Consider the following 8259-nt stretch of genomic DNA (forward strand, 5'->3'; position numbering starts at 1 on the left):
TGTTTACAGGGGATGCTTATTTCTCCATGGCACCTGATCCCATCTCTGATGTCACGGAGGTCCGTGTTTGCTCTGCTCCTATTTTGTATTGTTTTATGGACTTTTGAGCTTGAATATCTTTTTTATCTGCATATATATCATTACAAAAACCAAAAATACAAAACACGAAACACCGGGACTCCAGGTGCCTGGGAGGATTGGGCATCCCCTGCTGATCGGTCACACCCTTCGTAATCCGTATATGGATCAAGTAGATGAAAAAAATTATTAATAGACTAACAGAGTATAAAAACAAAAGCCTAATAATCGGCATGAAACAAACAGGCCAAAGTAAAATTAAGAGATTACAGGTCATATTTCCTAGTACTGCAATTATAAAGACCACACACTGAACCAAACTTCTAAGTGTTCACCTGACATTTTTTAAGTTTTATCGAACAAATGCGTATAATAAATACTTTCTCTAATTCATGTTTAGAGATACGTATTTCAGTTCGACGTTGCGTAAATGTCATGTATCTCGTCAGACTTTTAAGCAAAGTGTCAAGGATATGATGTACCCTCAAAATGAAAATTCACATAAAATAATCTCTATGGAGTAAGACAACTACACGCTCTAATTACTGCAGTATATCCTTTTTTTCATGGATACCATGTACCTCTGAATATTTGATTGACCAATCTGCTTCCACTCTTATTGCATAGATCTTTCTAAACTGTTGAAATTGGGGGGGGGGGGGGGGGGGGGGGCTTTGATATTCCTTATTAAAATTCCCAAAGTATACAATGTGGGATATAGATCCGGGGATTTGGCAGTGCTTCATCACACAGATGCCTTTTGGTTGATATCGTTAGGCGTTTGGCACGTAAGTGTACCACTTTAAGGATGATCCAGACAGGGTGAGATAATATTAGACTGCCAATTTCTAATCAGGTAATCAGGTAACAAACCTTAAACCTGGTTGCGACGCAAAATCTTGGCCTCAAACGCAGAAGGATAAAACGTACGCTCAACTAGGATCTCGGGTCCCCCGCAAATAGTTCGTCATTTTGCGTAGTAATAACACATTTTAGGAACTCTTCAGAAATTTAAAGGCACAAAAGTAAATTCATCGATATCAATACGGAGACCTCAGGTCACCTTATATATTGATTGAATTTTATATGATAGACAGTTTTTTGTCTTACTCCAAAATAATCATATTTATAACTTTATACAAATCTACTTTCTAATATATATAAGCAGAAACTTTACAGTAATTAGGGGGCCCAGAAGTAACCTTATATTATACATCAGTGTGGAGACCAGAGGTTACCTTATATTGCACATCATTAGAGGGATCACAGGTCACCATACATTTTAAATTAATAGGGGCCCAAAGGTAACCTTATATTGTACATCCTTTGGGGGTCCAGAGGTCACCTTAGATTGTACATCATTACGGGGACAAGTGGTCACCTAATACTGTACTGTACATCAGTAGAGGGAACCAAGATCGATCACCTTATATTATACATCAGTACGGGGACCAGAGGACACCTTATATTGTACATCAGTAGGGGGACCAGAGGTCGCCTAATAATGTCCATCAGTAGGGTGACCAGAGGTCACCTAATAATGTACATCAGTAGGGGGACCAGAGGTCACCTAATATTGTACATCAGTAGGGGGACCAGAGGTCACCTAATATTGTACATCAGTAGGGGGAGCAGAGGTCACCTTATACTGTACATCACCAGGGGAACCAGTGGTCACTTTATTATTTACATCAGTAGGGGAACCAGAGGTCATCTTATATTGCACATCAGTAGGGGAACCAGAGGTCATCTTATATTATACATCAGTAGGGGGACTAGAGGTAACCTTTTATTGTACATCAGTAGGGGGACCAGAGGATATCTTATATTGTACAAAAGTAGGGGGACCAGAGGACACCTTATATTGTACATCAGTAGGGGAACCAGAGGGCATCTTATATTGTACATCAGTAGGGGGACCAGAGGATATCTTATATTGTACATCAGTAGGGGAACCAGAGTGCATCTTATCCCGCTTCAGACAAATTTGTTGATTACTGATTGGATAAAAGCTGATCACGTGACGCCCTGAAATTTTCCGTATTACGCCTCCGTCGAGGCGTAATATGAAAATCGGGCACGCGATTCCGTTCGAAGCGTTGTTATTGTAAATAAAAATGACGGCTAAGAAACGGTTTACGTAGGTAGTTTATTTAAATTTATTGTTACCGTAACGATATTTAATGTTGATTGTTATTGGATTAAAACTTAATATTTTCATAATATGCACAAATATCTTTTTTATATTGAAAAAGGTCTTCAGCCTCGGTGGGACTCGGCTTGGCCTCGCCCAATACGGATTTCCATTTCACACCCTGTATGAATCTGTATTAGGTCACTAACTGACTGTGTAACTAATATTATACTGTACATCAGTAGAGAGACCAGAGGACACCTTAAATTGAACATCAATAAGGAGACCAGAGGTCACCTTATATTGTTCATCAGTAGGGGGACCAGAGGACACCTTCTATGTACATCAGTAGGGGGACCAAGGGTCAGCTTATAATGTACATCAGTAGGGGGACCAGAGGGGACCAGAGGTCACCTTATATAGTACATCAGTAAGGGGACTAGAGGTCACCTTATTACTGTACATCAGTAGAGAGACCAGAGGACACCTTAAATTGAACATCAATAAGGAGACCAGAGGTCACCTTATATTGTTCATCAGTAGGGGGACCAGAGGACACCTTCTATGTACATCAGTAGGGGATCAGAGGTCACCTTATATTGTACATCAGTAGGGGGACCAGAGGACACCTTGTATTAAACATCAGTAGGGGGACCAGAGGTAAGCTTAAAATGTACATCAGTAGGGAGACCAAAGGTCACCTTATATTGTACATCACTAGGAGAACCAGAGGAAACCTTATATGTACATCAGTAGGGGGACCAAAAATCACCTTATATTGTACATCAGTAGGTGGACCAGAGGACACTTTATATTGTACATCAGTAAGGGGACCAGAGGACACCTTATATTATTCATCAGTGGGTTGCTTAGAGGACACCTTATATTGTACATCAGCAGGGGGACCAGGGGTCATCTTATATTGTACACATCAGTAGGGGGACCAGAGAACACTTTATTTTGTACATCAGTAGGGGGACCAGAGGACACCTTATGTTGTACATCAGTAGGGGAACCAGAGGTCACCTTATATTGTACATCAGTAGTGGGACCAGAGGTCACCTTATATTGTACATCAGTAGTGGGACCAGAGGTAACATTATATTGTAAATTTTTAGGAGGACCAGAGGTCACCTTATGTGAACATCGATAGGGGACCAGAGGTCACCTTTTATTGTACATCAGTAGGGTGACCAGAATTCACATTATATTTTACATCACTAGGGGAACCAGAGGAAACCTTATGTGTACATCAGTAGGGGGACCAAAAGTCACCTCATATTGTACATCAGTTAGTGGACCAGAGGACACCTTATATTGTACATCAGTAGGGGGACAAGAGGACACCTTATATTATTCATCAGTGGGTTGACCAGAGGACATCTTATATTGTACATCAGTAGGGGGACCAGAGGACACCTTATATTATTCATCAGTGGGTTGACCAGAGGACACCTTATAATGTACATAGTAGGGGGACCAGGGGTCATCTTATAATGTACATTAGTATTGGGTCCAGAGGTCACCTTATATTGTACATCAGTAGGGGGACTAGAGGTCACCTTATATTACACATCAGTAGGGGACCAGAGGGCACCTAATATTGTACATCAGTAGGGGAACCAGAGGACACCTTATATTGTACATCAGTAGGGGGACCAGAGAACACCTTATATAGTACATCAGTAGGGGGACCAGAGGACACCTTATATTGTACATCAGTACGGGAACCAGAGGTTGCCTTATATTGTACATCAGTAGGGGATCAGAGGTCACCTTATATTGTACATCAGTAGGGGGACCAGAGGTCACCTTATATTGTACATCAGTAGGGTGACCAGAGGTTGCCTTATATTGTACATCAGTTATGGGACCAGAGGACACCTTATATTGTATATAAGTAGGAGGACCAGGGGTCAGCGTATAATGTGCATCAGTAGGGGGACCAGAGGTCACCTTATATTTTACATCAGTTGGGGGACCAGAGGACACCTTATATTGTACATCAGTAGGGGGACCAGAGGACACCTTATTTTGTATATCAGTAGGGGGACTCACCTTATACGAAGGCTGTTCAATAATAATGTCCTTTGTGCTCGGAAAGAAACAAAAGACGCTTTTCAATAATTTAGTCTAAATGATTTAACCTTATATTATCTTTTAATTAAAACGCATGTCTGTATCATTTTTTTTGACCAATTTCTTATTGTTTTTAGAACTTATTTTTGGGTATGACCCTTTGAATACTGGCTTAATTATGGCAGATCCTATGATTTCCAGGACGTTTTTCTTCTGAAAGGCGTTTTTTTTCAAGTTTGAAAAATGAAACAAGTTGAAAGACGAAAGATCTTGCGAATATCGTTCATGTGAAAGAACATTAACTTTCTGTTTATCCCGAAGACTCCTTTACTCTTCAGGGCGTGTGGATTCGGACGCTGTCATGAAAAAATCTAATGTAGTGGATTCCTGATTCTCATTAACCTTTTGATTCCCCCCCCCCCAAAAAAAAAATTTGCTTTCTATATTTCTCCATAAATTAAACTGCCTCCCCGAATACGAATTTGAACAAGACCACTAATATTTAAGAAAATTGCATATAAATCTGTCTTTGTGCTCTTGCAATTCTTTGCTCTTCTCAGACCTCTGCTGTTTTTTTTTTCAAGTACATCTTATTATAAGTTCTGTTTTGAGGGTTTTAAGCAATAGATTCAAGTTTCATTATCTGTTTGAAATTTAAACATCACGCAGTCGTTTTTAGTCGTTTTCACTCATTTTTTTCAAACATAGGGTGACTTTTGAGTACTGAGCTTTTTTTTTTTTTACTGTCAAACGTTTCTTTAAAACAGTGTGAACTACTCCCGAAATGATGTCTATCAAATTTGCTGTGTGTCGTGCGGTCAATCATACACCATCAGTGATTATTTGTTGAAATCTGGCAAACAGTACAGTAGTTGTTTAATTTTTTGTTTGGAAGCACGGTATCCACTTTTGATGCCCGTTATATAATTTTTTATTATTGACATCCACCTGCTCAATTGTCTATAAAACAGACATTGATTGCACTAAATTTTACATATTTCAACGAGTATTTCTTTGGGATTCTTAACAAGTTTTACAGCAGCTTTAATGAATGGTTAAATTTTACTCTAGTTTACTGATTCTTTACCATTCATTTATAATGCAGTGTCTCGAATACTGTTGTTTTCCAGCTTCTCAAAATGAAACTACATGTATGTGATAAAAAGTGGTCACATAAACTGTTATAAATTCATTAAAGATTCAACAATGAAAGTCAAGCTTAGTGCCATATATCTGTATTGTATGTCGTAGAGTTAAGGACATTATTTATTGAACATCCCTCGTATTGTACATCAGTAGGGGGACAAGAGGTCACCTTATATTGTACATCATTAAAACTTATGTTCACACTATTTTGAACGACAATGAATAAACCGGAAGAGACTTTATATTTTACATCAATAAGAAGACTACAGGTCATCTTATATTGTGAGTCAAAAGGGAGACCAGAGGACACCTAATATTTTACATAAATATTGAGACCAAAGGGGATTCCTTATTGGTCACCTGAATCAACTCATGTGACTTATTGCTGTCTGGGGTTTTTTTCTGGCGTCGTGCGCTTCACATTGTGCGTTAGCATTCGAACATTTTCAGCTTTTCTCTGCAATCCCTCAACCATTTACAACCCATTTTGGAATAAAGCATCTGGTGAAGGGGAGCTTTTTAAATCATGGTTCCTGCCCTCCACCCCCTAAGGCAAGAAAGTTGGGGCGAAACTACTACAATTGATGAAATCTTTAAAAATCATCTTTACTCATTGACATCAAGCCGTCGAACTGTTGGCATAATTATTATAAGCATTGACTCATCTACCAAAATTGTGAAATTCATTGTCCCAGGATCAGGGGCCCTGGGGTTAGGACAGGGTTATAAAAAATTATATCGTGAAATGCATTTGTTCTTTGAAAATCTTTCCCTCTGCCCCTGGATATTAAACAAACTAACTAAATGCATAGTTATGATGAGGAAAGGTATTATCTTCAAAGTTTTGAAATTCATGACCCAAAGGTCAGGGGTCCTGGTATTACGGTGTGGCTATAGAAATTTTGAAGTTAAAACTCATTAATTCTTTACAAAATCTTCCTCTCTGCTCCTGGATATTAATAAAACTAACTACATATAGTTATGATAAGCAAGGGATCCTCTTCCAGAATTATAAATTTCAAGGCCCCTGGCTCATGGGTACCATTAAGTGGTGAAGGGTCTACTGAAATACTGTAATTGAATTAATGCTTCGAAATTTGTTCATTGGTATAAACCAATTTTTTTTATGAACAAGGGTGCCTTTCCAAAATTGTGAAATGTATGACCCCAGGATGAGGGTTTTTGTGTTCAATGGGCACTACTTATTATTGTTAATTATTTCTGATTATTTGAAATGCATTTTTTGTTCCCCTACGCTATATATATTAAGTACCCAAACTAAGCATTCTAAGTATCTCCTTATGATGAGCAATGGTGCTTTTTTTTTTTCAAAATTGCGAATGTCATGGCCTCTGGTTCAAAGTGCGAATCAAATTTAATTGCTTTAAAGTTTTTACATGATGTTAAAATGACCTATAAGACCTACAGGCCTCTTGTCGTGTTCTTATAAGAGAACCTCTAGTATCTCGTTAATATGCATTTTATCTGTAACCTCTGGTACGCCGTTATTTTTTTTTTTTTTAGAAGTCTCTTGGTTAATACGGGTCTAGAATCGTCGATGCATTATCTCTGCATTCATTTAAACTTTATTTTATGTCTGGTTTCCTTTAAAATGTACAACAATGGGGACCACTGGTCTCCCTAATAATGTACAATATAAGTTGACATCTGGTCCCCCTTATGTTGTAAAAAATAGTGACCTTAGGCCCCCATAATGATCTACAACGTATTGATGCATAAGGTGACCTCTGTTTCCCCTATGTTGTACAATATAATGTAACGTCTGGTCTTGTACAGTATAAGGTGACCTCTGCTCCCCTTTCTGTTGTACAAAATAAAACTGACCTTTAGTCTCCATAATGAAATAAAATATAAGGTGACCTTGGTCAACCTATTGATGTACAATATTAGTTTACCTCTGGTCCACCTAGTAACAAACGTTAAAACTGACCTGAAGGATCTGTCCTCCTACTGATGTACAATATAAGGAGACCTCTTGTCCCCCTACTGATGTACAATAAAGGTGTCCTCTGGTCCCCCTACTGATGTACAATATAAGGTGACCTCTGGTCCCCCTACTGATGTATAATATAAAATAACCTCTGGATCCCCGACTGATGTACAATATAAGTTGACCTCTGGTCCCCCTACTGATGTATAATATAAGATAACCTTTGATCCCCCTACTGATGTAAAATATAAGATAACCTCTAGTCCCTCCCTCCCCCTACTGATGTAAAGTGCAATATAAGGTGTCCTCTGGTCCCCCTTCTGTTGTACAGTACAATATAAGGTGACCTCTGGTCCCCCTACTGATGTACAATATAAGATGACCTTTGGTCCCCCTAATGATGTACAATATTAGGTGATCTCTGGTCCCCCTACTAATGTACAATATAAGTTGACCTCTGGTCCCCCTACTGATGTACAATATTATGTGACCTCTGGTCCCCCTACTGATGTACAATATTAGGTGACCTCTGGTCCCCCTACTGATGTACAATAAAAGGTGACCCCTGGTCCCCCTACTCATGTATAATATAAGGTGTCCTCTGGTACCCCTACTGATGTATAATATAAGGTGACCTCTGGTCCCCTATCATGTACAATATAAGGTGTCCTCTGGTCCCCCTAATGATGTTCAATATAAGGTGATTATGGTCCCCCTACTGATGTTCAATATAAGGTTTCCTGTGGTCCCCCAACTGATGTACAATATCAGATAACTTCTGGTTCCCCTACTGATGTAAACTGCAATATAAGGTGTCCTCTGGTCCCCCTACTGATGTACAATATTAGGTGACCTCTGGTCCCCCTACTGA

The sequence above is a fragment of the Saccostrea cucullata genome, unplaced genomic scaffold (genome assembly GCF_032062105.1).
Source record: "Saccostrea cucullata isolate Sc308-1 unplaced genomic scaffold, CSIRO_AGI_Scuc_v1 ctg1865, whole genome shotgun sequence".
NCBI lineage: Eukaryota > Metazoa > Mollusca > Bivalvia > Ostreida > Ostreidae > Saccostrea > Saccostrea cuccullata.